Source organism: Rattus norvegicus, chromosome 6, assembly GCF_021556685.1.
Source record: "Rattus norvegicus strain SHRSP/BbbUtx chromosome 6, alternate assembly SHRSP_T2T, whole genome shotgun sequence".
In the NCBI taxonomy this organism is placed as follows: Eukaryota; Metazoa; Chordata; class Mammalia; order Rodentia; family Muridae; genus Rattus; species Rattus norvegicus.
Genome location: NC_141539.1, coordinates 122,857,031 through 122,879,341, shown reverse-complemented (window position 1 = coordinate 122,879,341; position 22,311 = coordinate 122,857,031). Strand labels below are relative to the sequence as shown.

Below are 22,311 nucleotides of genomic sequence, written 5' to 3'. Positions count from 1 at the left end.
TAGTGCACATACAAAACACAGGCCCTTTTATTTCACTTACAAGTCTTCTAGTCTCCTAACATTAAACTTCTTATCAGATGTCAAGCCTCTATTTTGAAGGTAACATTTAATAGTACCCAAGACATGTGGCTCAACAGAATGAGACCATGAGGTGTTCTAATTCCCTAGAAGTCTCAGCCACCTGTCAGGCTCTGTCCTTGATGACCACAGCACCAGTCTTTAAAGAGTCATGGAAATGAGGAGAATCTGTAGTAATTATCTTATACCCTAATCCTGCCTGTCATAACATAATGCATTTCAATTATTACATGCACCTAGAGAGAGTACATCCTATTAAGTAATTCAGCAACCCCCAGATATCAAACTGATTAGTATTTTTGATAACAAACTTAGATAGAGACAGCTTTAGGGCAGTTTAACAACAGGTTATCCTGAAGTTTTATTGTGGTGGTTTCTTGGCCAGGATATTTTATATGTCCGTGTTGCATATTTTAATGAGTATTGGTTGTTTAAATTACTTTTGCGGCTATAGGAAAGAGTGTATATGCATACACTCAGTCCAGATGTACAGGGATATTAGGGAAACTTGAAACTGTGTGTTGGGATTCCAGTGATATAAACCTGTGTGAGTCAATTCAGTCCTAATAAATATAATTGAAACATTTAAAACCAATCTTGGGAATGCACTGGCGGAAGTGAAATGTGCCCAGTGCCTTCTTGCATTGAAAGTGTATGTGCTTGCTAAGGCAAGTGAATGTAGCATTCAGACATTACGAGAGATATGATTTACAAAATAAAAAGGGATACGATAAACATGATTGAGTTTTCCTAGATCGTAATCATAAAACTGGTCCAGTGAGATTTTCAAATGGGACAGTGTTGATTGGAGATATAAAGTTTGACTAGACTTTAATAAAGTGAGTACTGAAAAATGGAGTTTGAGAATAATTAAACAGTGATTTGACAGGTGCCCTGTGTTTCCCGTAGATGTGTTTCAGTTGAGGAATTGTGGAGGGAGAAAAATTGGCTTTCTCTGAGACCAGAAACAGGGTGTGAAAAATGCCTGCTTATAAGCCTGGGACTTAGGAAAAAGGAGGATCAGAAATTCAAGTAATCGTTAGTTGTATATCCTATTTGTGGGTACTGTGTGATGTATAAAATCCTGTCACAAGAGAAAAAGAAAAAGAAAACCTTGCAGGAGCTAAAATCATGGTACAGAATGCATGAATATCAAAATTAGAAGATACAAATATCTTTGTATAGCCAGTGACATATAATGGTAAAATCACTGTGAGACAATAAAAATTAATACTAAATTAATACCTAACAATCAATTCTGACTGAAAGAGAAAAGCACACTTTTACTGTAGAGAGCTCCTTATTTCATAATCAGTACTAGATTTCAATAGTGCGATGGCTACATATTTACTCATGGTGGCATTCAATATAAAGTACGAAGCATCACCTTGTATGTGTTTCAATAAAAATAGTTACTAATGTAAACTACATTTCTGTCTTTAAAATTCTTCTTATAAGAATTGTACTAGATGCAAAAAAAATAGCATACAGGAAAACAAGTTATACAGAAGTAAATCTCCCAATGTTCTTACTGTGAGTGTGTGTGTGTGTGTGTGTGTGTGTGTGTGTGTGTGTGACATGTATATGTGTGTGTATGTGTGGTTTAGTGAGTAAGGGTGCAAATGTACTAGGGTATACTTGGAGGCTGGAGGACAAGCTTGGAAGTTTGTTCCTTGTTAACAACCAGGGCCTCTTTGTTCTCCACTGGGTAGAGGAAGCTAGATGAAATACGAACTTTCAGCAATCCTACCATTTTGCCATAAGATCACTACCATTACGGATGCGTGTTGCCATGCCTGGCCTATGGGTTCTGAGTATTTGAGCTCAGCTGCCACAAGCAAGCTACAAGGCCAGCGCACAGCTCCAGAGTTTTTAGCTTTTGATGCTCATCCTCCCATTTCACACCACCCCGATGTGTCCAGGTTAGATGAGGTAACGTATAGATGTAAAATTCAATAAAGGTGACGGGCTTCAACTTTTGGACTTGATTACAAAAACTACTTCCCGTCTTTCCTGCCCTCTTTTGTTTGCCCTGTCACTTCACGCCATTAATGAAAGCCACCTGCCCTGTTGTGAGTTGACCTGTGAAGGATCCCACCGAGCAATAGTCGGAGCAAATTTTCCTGTAAATATCTACTACAGACTGAGAACCTCACCTGAAGACTTCATGACGAACCGACTCCTGCCAACACTCCTGGGACTTATTTGGAAGAGAGCGTCATTTAGCTAGCCTTTTGTCCAGATTCCTGTTGCAGGGAATCCGCGTTAACCAATGTTGTTTTAAGACGGAGCATGCTGGGAAAGACCTGTTACACAGCAGCAGCTAACTGAAGCCAAGAGATACCACAGGCAACTCCGCAAGAAAGTGTAGAAAGTGGAAATCTCTACCTACCGAGCAATTGCCTCGCACTCTTCATCAAAGCAAAGGATCAAACTCAAAGGACTGTCAAGCCTTGGGAGAAATACAAGAAACAACATAGATTTCTGGACGCTTAGAATAAAGACAAAAGACATAACAAAATTAGATATGGATTGACTGTTGAACTACAGTAAATAAATATTTCTATTAGATTGTTATTTTAACCTCATAAGAAAATACTTTATCTCAAATAGATGTAAATATTTTAGTGTGATACGATATATTTTCCACAAAGTACTTTGCACTTCACTATTGTCAAATACAGAAGGATATATTTCTGTTAGCTTAACTGTATTCCTCACAAACCGTCAGCACTGGACAAGCCTTAACAATACTCTTTATTCTTATGATAGTCATAAATGATACATCCTAACTTTATCGGAGGTGGCCTGTTTATAGCTAAGTCGGTTATGAGAAATTCATATTGGAAAGACTAAGTTATATGAAATACATGCATTTGACCAGGATGAAAGTTAGTATGTCTTACTATCATTACATGAAAATGAAGGTTAAATATTCAGGTGGACCTAGGGACAAATGCCTTCAGGGAAGCTCCTTGGTAGATTTCATGGCCCCCAAGTTATCCTGGCCTAACAAATAGAGCTAACTTTACCTGTAGAGGCTGTGACATAGAGTTTGTTTTAGATTAAAATTTTTATTTCGTGGATAAGAATAGGAATTTCCAGAGTTTATGGGGTAAGTTCTTTGACAGTTTATGAACTTTCTACTATGCTGAAGACCTTGTCTGAAAATTGCTGTTGTTGAAACAGACTACTTGCTAGTCATATTGTAGGGGGAAAGTATATACCTCTTGGCCCTTCTTTTCTTTTCTTTTTTCCCATCTTTATTAACTTGAGTATTTCTTATTTACATTTCGATTGTTATTCCCTTTCCCGGTTTCCTGGCCAATACCCCCCTAGCCCCTCCCACTCCCCTTCTGTATGGGTGTTCCCCTCCCCATCCTCTCCCCATTACTGCCCTCCCCCAACAATCATGTTCACTGGGGGTCCAGCCTTGTTAGGACCAAGGGCTTCCCTTTCCACTGGTGCTCTTACTAGGCTATTCATTGCTACCTATGTGGTTGGAGCCCAGGGTCACTCCATGTATAGTCTTTAGGTAGTGGCTTAGTCCCTGGAAGCTCTAGTTGGTTGGCATTGTTGTTCATATGGGGTCTCGAGCCCCTTCGAGCTCTTCCAGTCCTTTCTCTGATTCCTTCAACGGGGGTCCCATTCTCAGTTCAGTGGTTTGCTGCTGGCATTCGCCTCTGTATTTGCTGTATTCTGCTGTGTCTCCAGGAGAGATCTACATCCGGTTCCTGTCGGCCTGCACTTCTTTGCTTTATCCATCTTATCTAATTGGGTGGCTGTATATGTTTGGGCCACACGTGGGGCAGGCCCTGAATGGGTGTTCCTTCTGCCTCTGTTCTAAACTTTGCCTCCCTATTTCCTCCCAAGGGTATTCTTGTTCCCCTTTTAAAGAAGGAGTGAGGCATTCACATTTTAGTCATCCTTCTTGAGTTTCATGTGTTCTGTGGATCTTGGGTAATTTGAGCATTTGGGCTAATATCCACTTATCAATGGGTGTATACCATGTTTTATACATGTTTTTCTGTGATTGGGTTACCTCACTCAGGATGATATTTTCCAGCTCCATCCATTTGTCTATGAATTTCATAAAGTTGTTTTTGATAGCTGAGTAATATTCCATTGTGTAGATGTACCACATTTTCTGTATCCATTCCTCTGTTGAAGGGCATCTATTCTCTATTTTATACCTGTCTTTTTGTGAGCATGGGTGCCTGTGTGTGGAGACCAGTGGTTGCTATCTTGTGTCTGCCTTTATGGCTCCCCATCTTGTTTATTGATAAAGAGCATCTCACTGAACGCAGAGTTCGCCAACTGACAGCACTGATTCTGGGTCTCCCTCTCTGTCCTTATGGTGTTAAGTTAGAGGTATGCATTACTGTGCTCAGCATTTGCATGGTGGCTGAACTCCTGTGAACACTATCACTCATTTGGCTTTACTAGAAGTTAAATAAAAAAAAAACAGTAAAACAAGGAACACAAATATCTACTACATTGATCTGCCTTATTTAGTGGATGTGATTTTTCCCTCTTATATTGCCCTTAGAGTGAACAAAACATGTACTTTGTTTTAGTCCTGTCTACATTTAGCCTTGTTTCTTTGGCTTCATCAAGAACAACAGCTTGCTTGACCCTTTCCCTATTATTGGTTTCTCTACCTCTGCCATTTAATGCAAATCAAAATTTCAGTGCCCTGATTCCTGTGTTAAAAGTTAGTCCTTTGGGACACTTTCAGTCACATTAGCACACTGTGTAGTACTATGCTTTCTGTGTGATATTGGTCTTTCTTTATAGAATATCTATTCCTCAATTCCCAAGAACACTAATGTACTTTGTTTCATATATTACTCATCCATAAACACTATGTCAAAAATCTCACCTCTGTGAAGATTTCTTCATGCACATGGAACTGATTAATTTCCTTTGTTTTCCCCAGTCACAGTCATTTCATTCAACTATTCATCATCTCCTGACTATCTACTGCACCCAACATAGTACGCATGTTGTTAAGCAAATGTGAATGGATTCAGTGAAATAAATACTTGCATAGAAAATACAAATCAATTAGTTCTGTACTTTGGATTGAGTAGCAATGGAACCTTTTATGAATAAACACGAAGAAGTAAGACTTGAATTATTTTCATGTTTATTTGAATTATTTTTTGTCTTCTTTTATTGTAAACCGTCAGTTAACGTTGGATAAATAATTTCTCTGGTTAATGGATATTGATAGACTATTAGATAAAGCCTTCAAAATTCAGATTATAACCAATGTGACTTGAAGTTCTAATCTTTTTCTGACTGTATCTTTCCCTTTACCTCATTAAAAGTGTTGTAAAAGGATGGTAATAATTTTAAGCACCAAATGTATTAATCATGCAATATTTTTAACAAACTGCCTTTCACAAAATATGCTACATTTAAGCATTGGCTGTGATGTTGTTAATATTGATTTATTACTGCATTATCTCAATTTTTTAACAACAATGCATTAACAGGGCTATAATAGATGATCAATAAACACAGTGACATAAATGAAGGAATGAGTTCATAGACTTACGTGATACTCTTTTCCCAGAACTAAGGCTTGTTCTCAGTGGGGATATTGGAGAAAATATTTAAAATATAAAAACAGATATGAGGGGGTTGGGGATTTAACTCAGTAGTAGAGCGCTTGCCTAGCAAGCGAAAGGCCCTGGGTTCAGTCCCCAGCTCTGAAAAAAAGAAAAAAGAAAAAGAAAAAGAAAAAAACAGATATGAGATATTCTAGGAAGTAAAGAACACTGTTTAGTGAGATTGTATGATCAGTTCTAGTGTTTTTTATAAGGACCAACTGAAGGAAAGTTGTGTTCAGTTTCATACTATTGGGAGTTGGTTATAAATGATTAGATATCAACAGTTTCTTTTATAGATCCAAGAAGAGATAATTTCAGTGGCAATCTTTGAGTTTCTGTTCATACCCTTTGTATTAGTCTGGTTTTGTATCTTTGTCATTATTGTGTATTTTCTGAAAGCCTCAGTATTCTGGAATAAACCTAGAAGCTAAGCAGCCACCTGTGATATAGTTTTCTGCTACCCTCAGCTGGAGGATAGAATCCCTATTTATATTTAACAGAAATAGAAATACTCATCTTGGTTATCACATTTTCTGAGTTTCCCCTGTAAATTCTGACCATGTCAGATAACTTTTAATTTTTTCTTATTTATTCTCCAACATAACATCCCTACTAATTAATTGGGAATTTCATACAATGCATCTTAATCACACTTGCTTCCCATGTCTGCCAGGTTCACCTGCCCATCTTGCACCATCTACCAAAATAAAAATACAAACAAACAAATACAAATCAAACCAACAAATCCAATTTCTGTTGCCCATATACTCATTTGGAACATTATGAAGCTCCCTGTGGCCAGCCCCTTCAATGATAACTGAGTTTTCCCCAACCCCAGCAGCCAGAAGGTATCAACTGTGATGAGCTACACTTCAGCATCTTTGTCACAAGGTTAAGGACTCTCTGCAATAGCTTCCAGTTGTTTCTTTTTTTTCTGGGAGTAGGGAGAAAAGCTGTCACAGAAGCCTTTAATGTCTCTCATTCTCAATTATGAGTCTGTAGAAGAAACTTCCTTGCCCCTAACTGGACCACAGATAGCCACAGGGCTTCCAGCAGCTGGCCAGATGAGGGGCATCAGCATGGCCTCAGATGGCAGCACAGGCTGTGACATCAATGTGACTCCAGTACACTTTTTTAAAGCAAGTTTTTATTAGCATTAAATGGCAGGGACAGCAAAGCCAATGATAGGAGGAAGGAGCAGACAAACTATTGTTCTTGAGGAGGCCAAAGAAACAAGGCTTGGAACACAGACATAGATGTGAATTTATACTGGAAGTAAATAAGATTAATCCAACTGCATTCTCTCATACATTTAAGAATCATTACTAGCAGAAAGCTAATTATTTAGCAAAGTATGATGCTTTCTAGGATGTAGTTGTTGTCAAAATTGATGCTGTGTTTTCTAAGCTCTTTTAGTCAATGTGGAGCTAAACTCATGTGCCCTTCTTCTGTGCTTAAAATTAGAAGACAGCATCAGTGGGTAGAGTCTGGGTAGACACCCGGATGAGCAAGGAAGCACTGTGCTTAATATAATTGTGTAAGTGGAGCCTACTGTGTCCCCATCAACCGCGGACTCACAGGTGTTAGACAGGAGAGATAAAGAGCAAGGGTTAACTGGCTGAGATTAGGATTAAGTGTATTTGCTGGACTTTAATATACCTGACCTACTGCTTCTGCACTAGCCTAAACTGTCTCAAGGAGTTACTTAATCAGGGTTATTCCACAATTTATTTGCTCACAAAGCCAGTCTAGATTTGCTGAGTGGATGATAGACTTTGTCTGGATCATCTTGAGCCAATACCTACCATTCCTACTGATTCTGTTCGCTAATGGAAGGGGAGACAGAATTTTCTAAGAAATGACTTATTTTAGCCTAAAATCAAGTATAGTTGCTCCATCTCTAAAAACTAGTAAAATTAAGTAATAAAACCATTAAAATTACATCATCATCTGTTGAAACGAAATAACAGCCTAAAGAAGCGTTTCTCTTAAGGCCCACTGTTTCACTTAGCCTTTTGGTGCAGGCAATTTTGCAATTGTTTTTGTCACTGTTGAACTGAGAAAGGCAGTTTTGAACCTCCCACTTTACCCCAACTGAATAAAAGCAATAGAAAAGTAGATTTTTTTTAAACCAGAAGTTCAGAAAGGTGGTTTATTTTCATATTTGTGACAGAAATTAAACATCTGCTGATATAACTAGAACAAACAGATATGAAGGCATACATCTATAATTCTTTAAGCATTTTAGTGACACTGGACCACTTTTAGGGAGTATCATAAAAGAAGGGCAATGTAAATTATGGGTATTTTTTTTTGGTTTTTTGTTTTGCTTTATTTTTATTTTATATTAGTTCTTTATTTACTTAATATTTTCATAATTACCTTTTATGATTTAGATAATTTGATAATTATTGAAAAGGACAGTGTGGGTTATTTTTCCACTTTGGTTTGGTTTATGTCCACCCCATCCCCCTGCTCAAGATCATATCATGAAGGAGTAATAATGGCCAGCTTTATCTCCTCTATTTCCCTCCAGAGCCTGTTCATTCACTGTTACCGCTGATGAAAATGAGCTTATCTGTTAATGAAAAGATTAGGGCCCCTAATTAGAAATTGCATCTTTCATCCTTTTGCAAGCTACAGGCCCATTCTTTGTGTCAAGCCATATTTAAACCAAGATTAGGGGAGAGCCCAGGTCTCAAACATTTCCTTAATGTCAGTTCAGTTAGGAACTTGGTTAGTTCCTGTTTAAGGCTGGCAGCTCTGCCTTATAAACAAAGAGCAGAAAGGTGGATTGCTGAGATCCTGCTTGAGAGAATTTGTATATTGTTTAGGCTCTCTTAAAGAGACAGCATGTTTACCAGGAGGTAGGTTTTTTTTCCCAGCATGAACCCCAAAAGTCTTCCCACCTCTTATTACCCTACCACTACCCAGTTCTATCTGTCCTCTACCCCATTACCCAGTTTTAAAGCTTATCCTCACTTAAAATATATTAAGATAGCACCTCAACTTACTGTTTGCAAATTTCTATCTCAATCTACTTGAGTTACTATAAAATCCATGATAGGGCAGTTTCTAAACAGCAGAAACTTATTTCTTGTTCTAAAGGCGAAGAAACTCATGATCGAAGCATTAACTGGTGGTAACAGCTCAGACTGAGGATAGACTTTGCTGTGAAATACCCAATGAAAGTTAACAAAACAATAGTGAACTCCTTGTTTTGAGTTCCCAAGAAGTTCAAGGTGTAGTAATGCTGGTTTCCAGTAAAACTGCCTTACCAACATCCTTGGAAACCTTTTTTTGCCCACCTTGTTCTACACAAGTATATTTGAAGACCCCATAATCTGCCCAAGTAACCTCTGGAAACTTAAGACTTCATAGCTTTTGGTGCCCAGAACTCTAGTAAGAGAGATTCTCTTTGCCAATGGTTTAAACAGAACCTAAAGAAAAGATGGTTGTCTAGACTTACTATAAACTTCCAGTCCTGAAAGATAGGGGGTGAATTCATAGCTTATCTACAGGATAAGTTGCTTTAAGCAAGAGGCTGAACCCAACAAAAGGCTTCCCAGTGAGGATTTGCAATGGTAGTTTCTGCCTACTATTTTACACATGGCTGAGAATATTGCTACCTTTATTAGAATTACTTAAAAATTACTAGCCTGTTACTAGTTCAGTTAGGGTATGTGTAATTATTTTTTCTCTTAGTTTCTTCTACAATGCAAGTTATCTTGCCCTGCCTTTAATTTTTTTCTTTATATTTGTTCCTTCCCACTCTTCCCAAATTAGTCTTTGAAGAGACTGGACAAGAACATACTTTGCCTTTAGTAAGAGGAAGTTCCTTTGATGTTTTCAATTTGATTTCCAATTGAAACCAATTTTATATTACTTTTTTATTTTACCGCCAGGCAAAGAGATCTAATTGACCACTATTAATTTGTGTTAACCAAAGGTCTATAGCAGACATAGTTAACTTCACCCATCAAGATTTTACCTAGTTTTCTTAGTAGAATATATGAAGATTGAAGCCCCCATGTGTGTCTTCTCTTCCAATTCTGTGAGACTTTACAAGTGGGCACATTTGTGCACTCATAATATTGTGTAATCTGTAACTGAAATTTTGCTATATTGGATATAAGAAAAAATGTTTAAAAGCTTATTGGACGTAATCCCTAGGACATAAAATTATAATTACAAGTAAGTGGAATCAAATCATTAAAATATATTTTTGCCTGAGAAACCAGACCGTTTAAATGAAAACTTTGCATATCAGTAGACTCTGTTAAAAAATTTAGAATTGCTAGAATGGCATTCAGCTCCTCCACTCCAAATGCACAATGAAATGGATATATTGAAATTTCTCTATTACTCTGGCCATTGACCTGTTAAAAATATCATAGGATGGTTTACCTCAGAAATTGTTATTAATAAGAAAATGACAAAAAAATTTTGCTGCCGAAAGCTATGATTTCCAGAGTGGTAAAAATTACATAGGCGTTCGTTCGCTTCAGTTTCTCATTTAGAATGGCAGGGGAGACTGAACTGGAATCATATACCTCCTCTGGATTTTAAATGAAAGTGCACTCATGCTCACAGGTCCTAGGGGAAATGTGAGGATGAAAATGTGCCCATTCTGAGCCCCAGTTACTTACCTCTCCTGGTTCTTGCTTTTGCTGCAGATCTGATGAGAGGTATACACTTAGAAAAGGGATATGGGGCAATTCTCAGACCACTTTACAAGATCATCACTGTGCAGCTCAGGGGTGTAGAGATGATGAACTCTCTCAACTTTCCAGCCTTTTAGCAGACAACATGTGTTAGATGGATGGAAAACAAACTCACTTTCCCTAGGTAGAACAACCTTTGTATATTTTAGAACGTTCCTCTCATTTCTCTGTATCTTCAGGTCATGGTAAAGTTAGTATCAGTACAAAGAACAGTTCAGATGATGCTAAAGTTGGCTCCTGTCATCCGGTCTTTGGGGGTGAAGGGCTGTTTCCCTTGTCACTGCAAATCATCTCTCTGGGCTTAAAATATTCTTGTGGGTGCTGTGATATTTGTTCCTGAAACCAACTTGGTGATTTTCACATTTTGAGCTTTTCTTGAAACAATGGATTCACGTGCCCCATTCTACAGTCAGTGGAGTGTCAGTCTCCATCACAGAAGCATCTACAATATTGCCCTAGATACTTGTTAATGGTGCCCTTGGCTCAGCCATGTGTCTGATTTTGTCAATCATATTTTTCACTCTGCTTATTTGTTCCTATTTATGTTTTTGTTTTGAATCCTGTATGCTATCAATGTACCAAGGAAAGTCTTACTAACATAATAGATTTAAAAAAACCTATACATATTTTGTACCACATTGGGGAGTGAAATAATTTAATGGAAACATTGTCTATGGTCCCATAATATAATTTTAAGATATTTTCAGAGATACTTTCAAAAAAGTTTAAAATTTACTTCTTACTGTAATAGAGATACATAATAGTGTGACCAATTGCCACTTATTATACTTACACTGAAAATGTCTACTATAAAGAATTAAAGTTAATAAGAAACATCAAAAACAGCGTAGTGGTTTTAGAGGAAAAACTAGGTCTACAATACAAACGTTTTGTTTCTAGTACAACTTAACCAGAATGGAAAATATCTTTGGGTACTGAATTAGCTCTGAGATTAAACTGTTACAGAAGTCAGTCTAACCCCTTATCACTCAGACAAATGAATTTTTTCTTTTGCATCTGCTTCAGTCATGGGTACCCATGACTCTCAAAAATTGTGAGCAAAGTGAGCAATATTTTCTTTTTATTGTTATCCATTCCTTCCACTGATATTTGTTACAGTCATTAAAAAGGAACTAACATAGTAGTAAACACACATCCATTCTTTGTTTTCTTAAAGCTCTATTTAGGTGGAGTGCATTTATTCTTTAATGGTATCTGTTTTATTCCTCAAAACCCAGACAGGAGATTTCTAGTCTTTGTGCTCTTTTAAGGAATCTTTTGCTGGTGTTGGGGATTTAGCTCAGTGGTAGAGCGCTTGCCTAGCAAGTGCAAGGCCCTGGGTTCGGTCCTCAGCTCCCCCCCCCAAAAAAAGAAATCTTTTGCTAACAGATAATATAGATATACACAATGGAATTATATTAACTTGTAAAGAAAAATGAAATCATGAGATTTTCATTAATATATGAACTGAAAATAATATACTAGGTGAAGTTACTTAGATCAAATAAAACAAACACTACATTTTTTTCTTATTGCTGGTTCCTACTTCTGAATCTATAGACTTGAGTAGATGCCCTAGAGTAACTGCAAAAAATCAGGAAAGTAAGAAGAGAAGGAGTTAGCTCTAAGCAGTGCACTAGCAGGACACAGAAGCTACAAAGGGTAACATTAACTGAAGAGGAGGTAGGAAAGAAGGATGAATAACACCAAGAACCTTTGAAAAGTCCATAGAGAATAATTTTGTTTGCCTAAAATTGCATGCAAAGTAAGCTACTAGGAGTGATATCAACTCCCTCAAGAACCATAGCCTAACAGATATTGCAGTAGCATGAAGAAATATCCACTCACATCATTGATCAGGGAAGTAGAAGAGAATCCAAAAACATAGGCTGTTGCTATTTCCCTTGTTGCCCCCAAGAATATTAAAGTAATTTCCTTACTGCTGAAGACACCATACACTTTGGACATACGATTTGAAGGAATAAAACTAGATCTGACCTAAAACTGTCCACTCTGAAAACTGGCTCTCTTATTATTGGAAAGTGGTGCCAAGGAAGAGGAACAAGTGTATTTGTAACCAGCAGGACAGTGTATGGACCTCAATGGCAAACAAGATATCTACAGTGGTATAATGGTAGGGTAAAAGTCTTGGTGGTAACCAACATCTCTCTAATTGGACTTAAGGCGCACTCAGCGGGAGGAAGTTCATATCTAGAACTGTAAACCTAGTCCATTTTCCATGGCTAGAGATATCACAGACCTAATATTGCCATTTTCTGAAGCCAAAATAATTTGTAACTGTATTCTAAATATTATTAACCCACAGATAAGTGTACCTCTCACTTCTCATCAAAGTAGCACCTGCTTCCTACAGATGAAGACTCTGAAAGAGATCCACGACTGCTCAAAATGGAGAACTGATTATTAGTGGACAGATTATGGGGTGCCTAAATCGAGCCGGAACCTCCACAATACAGCTCCCTTGCAAAGGAGAAATTACAGAAGAGGGGCAGAAAGATTGTAAGAGCCAGAGGTCCAGAGTGGCTGTTGTTAGTGTCTCCTGGACATGATAGGAGCAACAGTATAGTTGACTGAACAAGGTAGCACAATGACAGCATCCATTGACTTGCCAGGGAAGTGGAGAAATTGCACATGATTGTCTCCCTGGATGAAGATCTATAGCTGGTCCATAGCTGCTGAGAGAGGGAGAATCATTTTCTTCCAGGGATGAGCTCTTACATAGGTTGTCCAGTCTTAAGTATTCAGTCTTGGACACATGTTCACACAAGCAAAAGTGAATAGATTCAGTAGAATATATACTAGAAAAAATATACATATATATATGTGTGTGTGTATTTGTATAAATAAATATATGTATTACATATATAAAAACATGCAACAATAATAATTTTAATACAGTACATGAATTTTGGAGGGAGACCTGGAAGGAGTTGTGGGTTACAGTCGTAATATAGATGCAAGTTTCAAGTCTAAGCTTCTTAAATTTTATTTAAGCAGAAAGAAATAACCGTAAGTTTATAGACGTTGTATTAGGGTCACATATGGCTGGAACACATTCATTTTACAGATGGAGAGTTAAGAATATGTGTAGGCAAGAAGAAGTGGAGCTACATTCATTCGAAAGTAGTTTACAAGCTCTGTAGCAGCTCTCTGTGTGAGTCAACCTTCAGTGGCTCTCAGCCACTCCCCAGGTTGCACTCTCCTGGGAAGCTTTGAAAAATGCAGATTTCTCAGGAATAACTCCCAGAGAGATTGCATCAGGGAGTCTCAAGTGGAGTCTTAGAAACTGTTTTGGAATTAAACAAACCTGCAAACAAAGCCAAAACAACACTCCAGGTGATTCTAATTTTGTTCTGGGTGGTAAAGCACTCATTCAAGGTGACATAGCTAATTAGTTTCACAATCGCCTTCAGTTTCCATATTTTCCTGCCTTACAGTTCTCTTTGTAGAGAATATAAAAGCGATGGAGTCTTTTAAGAAGGGGCAGTCTAAATGGCAGGAGATATTCAGGATTAATGTTAGGTGCCCATATCCAAGGTAGGGGACATTAGAGATAGTGGGACTTTTATCTGTGAGCTTAAAAGAATTCCAAGCCAATGTCTTCATCTATGATTGAGGGATAGTAATCATAGCATCTGATGTACTTCCTCCTATGAAATTTAAAGGCATTAGCTATATATGCTAGTATTTTCTACTGACTTCCTATCATTACAATAAGATTGGCCTCTTTGTATAACTATTTTACCTATGTGTATAAGGTATGTACATGAATGTGTATTCACAGTGAATTATGTGGGCACAGGTATATGCGTATGATGTGTACATGTAAAAGCCCTACAGTTGACCTTGGGTGCCTTCCCCTGTAAGTCTCTACCTGACTCATTGAATAAGGTCTCCTTGCTCATACTGACAGTCAAGCTAACCAGCTTAATTCCTGATCGCCTATCTTCATTTTAGCTTCTGAGTGCTAGAATTACAGATAGAGCACCACACCTATTTGGTTTTTCTATGGCTGCTAGGGGCAGAACATCAGTTGTGACAATTGTATGGAAAGCATTTTACCTGCAGAAACATCTCTAAAGCCCATTTCCCTTTAAAACATAATTATTTGTTTCTCATACCCATAATTCATTGTTGGTAAGATCTGTATCATATCTCCAAAGTTTTAGGATGCTTTTCTTGTAACTTATTTCTATGATTCTTGTATCTATGTGTCTGTGTTCACATATGTGTATGTGGATGCAAGTTCATGTGTACTTGTATGTGGACAAGAGAGAAACTTTGAGTGCTATCCCCCACCAGTTTTGTTAAAGCAGTATCACTCATTAGCCTGGGACTCATCAAATGGGGCTAGGTTGTCTGAGTGGTGAGACCTGGGATCTCCCCAATTCTGTTTCCTGATGATGTATAGTCACTATCTTGACTGGGTGTTTTAAAAACATAGTTCTGGGAATTGAATTTATGTTCTTAGGTCTGCATGACAAGACTTTACTGTTCAAACTCTCTCTTCAGGTCCACTATATGAATGCTGATCCAGACAGATCGGTATATGCACTGCTTTACTTGGTAACTGTGATAAAATACCTGGTATGAAGTGATTTGAGGAAAAAAGGGTTCATTCTGGTTTACACAATGAGGAAACATATTTAGCTTGTAACAAGGAAGGCACGCAGGAGAAGCAAGCCTGCGTATTGTATCCACAGTCAGCAAACAGTGAAATGAATGCTGGTATGCGGCTTGCTTTCTCCCTTGTTTCCAGGCTAGGACCCCAGCCCAAAGAAAGGATGGCACACACGTTTATGATAGCTCTTCACACGTCCATTAACCTAATTTTTATTTTCCATTGCATACAAGTCCAGAGATTTTGACTCCTAGGTTACAAATCTCCAAGGGCCCCAACAAGTTGAAAACCTAAACTATCAGAATAGGTGGTCTGCATTTCAGCCTCTCTAATAAATGAATGAGACACTGTGACGTATCAAATACTCCCCTTCCTGTAGCTTCATTACATAGCATCGTGGTTTGCTTCAGGGAAGCACAGTCCTATGCTAGCACCTGATTTCCCTACTTTCCTTCTACTGTAACCAATGCTATCTCTGTCATCTTCTAGAAAGTTGAATCAACTGAATGCAATCATGTCAGACATTTTATTAGGAACTTCGGGTTAGAGGGCAGGAGGACAATGACTCCATTGTCTCAATTAAGTATGACACTAATACTCAGGGAAGATTTGGCCATGTTTTAAAGGCCTTACATGGTTCGTCACTCTCCACCCGTGGCACATACAGATCCTCTTAAGTGTGTGGGTAGGCTGTGCCCACTGCGCAGGCGTGCCGTTCTGTACTGCATGGCATCATGAAGGTTGTTCAAATGCAAGCTACTCATTGAGATTCAATAAGGAAAAATTAAAACTCAAAACCAAAATCAATACTTATCTCTTTGTGCCTACTTAGTGACCGTAGATGCGAGCTTTCATGAGTAATGGATTCAAGCTCCATTGAGACCGAACACTAAAATTTATGGACTTCTCCGTCATCATTAATTAATGGGTGCACACACAGAAAAATAACCAGGCAGAACACTTAGAAATGAAATGATTGCCGAAGCACTGACTACATGGTTTTTAAGTGGTCAGTCAGGTGAATAAAATGAATAATTAAATGTGCTGCACAGGCTGGCAGCGTGAACCAGTATTCCAACAGGTTTCTAATTCTCTCTGCAGAACATACAACCTCCATCGAGATCTGCATTGATTTTATTCTTATCTATTTCCCGTGGCCCCTTTGTAGCTGTGTTTTCTCTGTGTGAGTTTAGAAGGGGGCCTGCTTCATAGTGTGTGATCTCATAAAGGATGCTTTAGGGATTCCTTGCAGTAAGTAACAGAGGACTTCATTTCCAGCTGCGAACCTGCAGAGAAGCAAAAATGAATATGGTCTTAGCATAATGAAAATTATGCTACCTCTTAGCTCTCTTTATATTTGTTGCAATGTAATTTCCATGGGGAGCTCGTCTTAGAAAATGCAGGTCGTATTGAGAATAGCTGCTCTGTCAACTTCTTAGCATATTTCTTGAGAGAACTTTTATTCTGCGTCTGAAATGATGGAGAAAAAAAAAAGTAGCCCAGGCCAGAGGAAAGGGAACTAAAATGATAGGCGGTTTGAAATTTTAGTTTCAATTTATCCATTCTTTTTGGGCCATTCTTTTTGGGTTTGATGTTTTTATAGATTTATTTGACCATTTGCACTCCAATTTCTCAAGATATGTTTTTAGAATCTTTTAATTTTATTTGTAGGGGTATGTGTACTCATGTTGTGCGCTGGTGCCCTCAGAGGCCAGACGAGGATGTCAGTGGTTGCGAGTCTCCTGGTGTGCGTGATGAGAAGTGAAAGTAGGTCCTCTTCAAGAGCATCAAGTGCTTTGAATGACTGTGGCATCTCTCCAAACTAATTTGTTTGGGGGTTTGTAAACGCCGATTACATTTGTTCTTTAACAGCTACATACATGTACATGATGCAACCTGATCATTCTTGATTTCCCCTTTCTTATCTTGCTCTCACCCCTGTTGTGCCCCACCCCTCTATGAGTTGTTTTTCTCACATTTCCTTTTCAATATGGTCACTGAAATTTGTCTTTTAAATTTCATGCCTTCGGGCGGTGTATCATGATCATATTCATTCTTCCTGTGTCTCTAAGTCCTCCTAGATCTACCTCCCTCCACCTTAATTTTCACCTCTTCTCCATCCTTCATGTCCTCTTTTTTATTTTTCTCCCTCTCCTAGTCCAGTTGGTGCTGCCCACATCTACATGGGGCCATTTACTGGGACGTGGCTCCCTCTATTAGAAGCCATACCTTAAAGAAATCTAACAGCCCCTTTCTTAGCAGCCATCAACTTCTTACAATCTCTCCACTTGGAGTGGGGGCTAATGAGTCCCTCTACACTCCATTCTGCAATGGTGATTGGCTTGGTCTTGTGTAGAACTTATGCAGACAGCCACAGATCCTGTTAGATCATCAGTGCTTCCTGTTATCTCCGGAAGACAAAAGTTTTGCCCAAGTCCTCTTTGACTTCTGGCTCCTATAATCTGCATGTTGTTTCTTTTATAATGTTTCTGAGCCTTGGGAAAAAGGGCATGTGGACACTTTTTATACAAGTCAACTATTACCTATTTTACTTGGTCTTTGCTGCATATTAGTCTCTATATCAACTACTCAGTGTTGTCAGGATTATAAGAAAGCAGAATAGATAATACTTAACAAATAAATACAAGTCCATGATCACCAAAACTTGCTGAGTTGGACATGGCTCATGAGCTATAACTTGCTGTTCAACCTGAACTATCGGGCTCACAGGGTCAGCAACAACAGTAAACCTTGAAATGCTTGAAATCTCTATGAGCAAGGGGTGGGGGAAATGGAGTTGTAATTGGGCATATGAAGAGTTATCCGTCTTCTCTGGCTGGCTCTTTTCTACATTGCAAGCCATTTCCTTCCAGATATCCTAAGTTAGGCTCCTGTGAAGCTGGGCTACTGCTGGCCAGGGGAGGACATGGAGAACCCTATTGCCCGTGTTTTGTGAATTAGAAAGTGTTTTTCTGTTCAGGGTCTACAGAGGAACTCCCAGGGAAAAGAATCACAGTCAGAACTCACATTCTCTGATATTTTGAATGCTTTTCTTTTGCTTTATTTACAGGTTAGAGTCAATAGCCTGGGAGTCCTGCAGTTGAGCAAGAGAAAGACGTGGCCCATGATTTTTGCCAAAACTCCAAGGGAAGGCAAAGAAAAGGGAAAAGGCTATCATTCCTCAGGCAGAGTTCAACAGGAAGAGAAAGCAATGTTCTCTGCACATGAAGTTCCAGGCTGACATGAGAGTCCTTCAAAATGCTAGCCACAGGACTTTCCTGAACACATTGGAGTTTCATGGGTTTGCCATATCATAAAGCTAATTAGGCCCAGGCAGAAAGAAGCTCAACATTCCAAAACCCAGCTAGTTTCTTTAAGGTAATGCTTCTTTGAAGTCTGAGCATTTCCTATTGTTTGTTTAAGCTTCAGCTCTTAGCTCTTTCCAAAACGGATTTGAGGGAGCTTAAACATTAATGAAAATACAAACCAAGACTGTGCGTAATGAGCCAAATCCAAGCCTATGCAAATAAAGGAAATAAAATAAATGTTATCAGAGGGGGAGCTGAGATGATTGCCTCCTTGGGTACTAGATTTGGCACAGGGGAAAGCTTTGGGGAGTTATTACCAGGGTAGTTCATCATCCAAGACATCATTTAGAGGAAGATACTTTGCCAGACTGTGTAACTGCACAGATTACAGTGTCAATAGCCACTCCCCTGTCCTCAATTCTAGTATTGTTCGTATTTTAGTCAGAATTTGGTTTAAGTAGGAATCACATCAGATATGATTGACAGTATGAAAGCCAGATACAACTCCCAAGGAAAAGGAACTAACCTACTTGCTTTCTTGCTTTCCTTCGTTCCTTCCTCCTTTTCGTTTCCTTTCCTTTTTTCCTTCCTTTCTGTTTCTTTCTTTTACCCTTTCTTTCATTCTTTACTTCTCTCTATGTTTCTTTTACTTTTGTGCATATATATGCATATATAGGTACAGACGTGTGTTTATGTACATGTATGTGAGAGCACACACTCATATGCAGAAACCAGAGAAAGACAAGATATGTGGTCATTTCTTCTATCATTGTCTGCCTCATTCATTTGAGTGAGAGACCTTTACTGACCCTGGTGTCAGACTAAAGGCCATCTAGTCCTATTGATTCCACCATCTTCTCCTTTCCATAAATCCCTGACTGTTACAGGTTCATGCAAACCTGCCCAACTTTTCACAGGAGTTCTTGGTATTAAACTTGGGCTCTCATACTTGTGCAACAAATATTCTTTTTCATGAATCTTTGCGTGATCCTGGGAAGGGACAATACTATTCCATTCATGGTTTAAAAAAAAAAAGAACATTTTTTTCTCTTTTCCTGGGGATGAGACACCTATGCCAAGAGTTGGTGATTGCTTAAAAGGACTGTGACAATTCTGATCCGACTTGACCTTGCCTGAAGTTAGTCCATTTTCTGATGCTATAACAAAATATACAATGATAATTACTATATAGAGATCTTATTTCGGTCACAGCTTTTATAGAAGATGATGTGTGTGTATGTTTTTATTCGTGTGGGTATATGTTTATACATACATGTGCATGTATATGGTGTGGTATGTATGAAGTACAGAAGGCAACCCCAGATGACATTCTTCAGGAGCCATTCAACTAGAAATATTGGCCTAGACTTCGCTGATTGGGCTAGTCTAGATGGCTTGTAAATGTAAACTCAAGCAATCTATGCCTCAGCCTCTTTAGCAATGAGATTGCAATAATGTGCTGGTTTTTATTTATTTATTTATTTTTTACAGAGGTACTGAAAATTGAACACAATCCCCTGCTTGTGAGGTAAGCATTTTACTGACTGAACTATCCTCCCCTCAACCCCTTGTTTATAGCTTTTTTGTTAATCTCTAATGATGTTTTATGGTAGACAAGATCACAATTACAGAAGGAACTGCAGAAGAAATTATGTAATAATCCAGGAAGCTAGAGAGTTTCAGGGGCCAGGCTTGTTCATTAACAGTAGTTTTTCTCACAAGAACAAATTTATTCATGGAGATCAACATTCCATTCCAAGGGCAAATCCCCAGTGATCAACCTTACTTTCATTAGGCCTTAGCTTGTAAAGATTTCACCATATCTTAATGTTTCATACTGAGGACTAAACTTCCAATATGTGTGGTGTTCTTGAAGAACAAACCATATACAAAGCAGACCCCATAGAATGTTGAGGCATTCAGTCTTCTTCACCCTATTCCAAGGAGAATGGGCAAATTTAGAGAAGTATTATTTAAGATATAATGTACCTATTGTTAGTTACATTTTAAAGTCAATTTGTCACAGACTAGATTCATGAGAAGGGAGCCTCAGTTGAAGGATTGTCTAGATCTAGTTGGTCTGGGGGCATGTTTATGGGGAATAGTCATCATTATTAATCAATGTAGAAATACCTAGCACATTGTGGGCAGTACCATTCCCTAGGCAAAAGTTCCTATATTATGTAGGTCCAGCGGTATCTATTAGGAAGCACACAGATATGGGTGCATTTGTTCCCCTTTGATTTTGATACCACCTATATATTTCTGCATTGAAATTTGCATAAATAGACAACCTTGTGACCAATAGTGTGCTTTTCATTTTCATAGTATGATATATTGTGGTTGTTCAATTTCCTTAAGTTGAATTTTTATGGGCTCCATTCTAGGACTCCTAAGTGAACCCTACAGCTGTCATTTATTTTGTAGCAACACCACCACCACCACTACCACAACCAGCACCGCCACCAACAACGACAACAAGAAAAGTAATATAAAAAGCCTGTAAGAAGTAAGTCCCTTAACATGAAATACAATAAATCAGGAGCTGAGTGTATATGAGCATATGTGCATGAGAGGGTGTGTATGTGAGGGTGTGTGTGTGTGACAGCAGGCAATAAAGAATCATTGTGACTGCACATGTATGTGAATAAGCACATGTGCTTGCGTGCATGCATGTCCACACTGAACAAGAGACAGTGGAAATGGCTCACTTTAAGTTCATGCAAGATTAGATATATTTAGAAAACCAGGACACTCTTGCTGTGATCTTTTCTGAGGACTGCTAGCACGAAGGAAAGCAAATATGTGGGTTAAAATGAGAGAAATTTATTTTCAGACGTTCATGAAAGTTGGAAGTCTGGAGTCAAGGCAGTAGGAGATCCATGCTTTTCCTGACAATTTTTCAAGCCTATTCTCTGATTCCAGCTTCTGGTGTTTGTTGGCACTCTTTTCTTTTCCTTGGCTTGTGCATTCACCACTCCATCAAGATGTTTGCCTTCTCCCACTGTGTTTTACATTTTATGCCTCCCATGTGTAACTATCCTTATATCTAAATTTTTAAATTTCCCCTCTTTTTGTAACCATAATAGGCATGTAGATTGAATCCATAAAATGGCACCATTTTCTCTCACATCATTCTATCATGACAGTTTTTTTCCAAATAAAGCACATGCTGAGACCCTGGATGCTTAAGACACCATAATAATCTCTTCATTTGAAGGGAAGGAACCTGATGGAACTCATAAGTCTTTGCATGTCACTCTTTTAAAAGAAGCCTGGGCTAAAGATAAGATAAGGACTCCCGTATTGGCTTCAGTGCCCATGGTCAGCTCTTCGGTGCCTGCCTGCTTTATGTCTCAGAAAGCTGTCTCTTTCAAGTAACATTTTGGGAAAGTTACTATGTGGGTAGGCTTATAGCCAAATTCTTTTCTCCTTTGAATTTTATAATTTTTCCATAATAAAGACAGGTTTTTTCTGAGGAACAAATTAGGTTCTGCCAAAATCCCAGCAGCCGGGCATTTCTTTTCATCATGGAAAAGGGCCCAGGAGAAAAGGTATGGAGTTCCCTTTAACTTGATGAAAGGACCAATAGCCCCACAGGTTAAGTGACTAGTCCGAGGTCACACACTAAGCATCAGAGTCAGAAGAAAAAAAATAACCCTCGAATGATCAATGCAGATCAAGCAAATGCCATTGCTCCCACCTGTGAGCTTAGTCCAATGTTAGAATCTCCTTTGAACCTGACTGTCAGAAGTGCTGGGTTTAGATGTCAGGCCCTTTCTCAAACCTCACTTATTGATCAAAGGCTCTTCTCTTTCACTTTTCATTGCAAATATCACATGCTTTCCACATAATAAAACAAAACAAAGCACTGCCTCTCTAGAATCAAGAGTGAAAATACCAGTTTGAGCCTATTATTTTATCTTAATGTAAAGGGTGTT

At 38.4% G+C, this 22,311-nt stretch overlaps 1 long non-coding RNA gene across 2 annotated transcripts in view; it reads left to right on the top strand.

Moving 5' to 3' along the window:
* Window positions 1-22,311, top strand: part of LOC102550062 (uncharacterized) — a 67,628-nt gene that overhangs the window by 26,330 nt on the left and 18,987 nt on the right. For both annotated transcript variants that reach the window (XR_015623501.1, XR_015623500.1), the window contains exons 3-5: window positions 18,133-18,440; window positions 19,862-19,898; window positions 20,758-20,879. This is a non-coding gene — a long non-coding RNA (uncharacterized LOC102550062). The remainder of the gene's footprint in view (window positions 1-18,132; window positions 18,441-19,861; window positions 19,899-20,757; window positions 20,880-22,311) is intronic.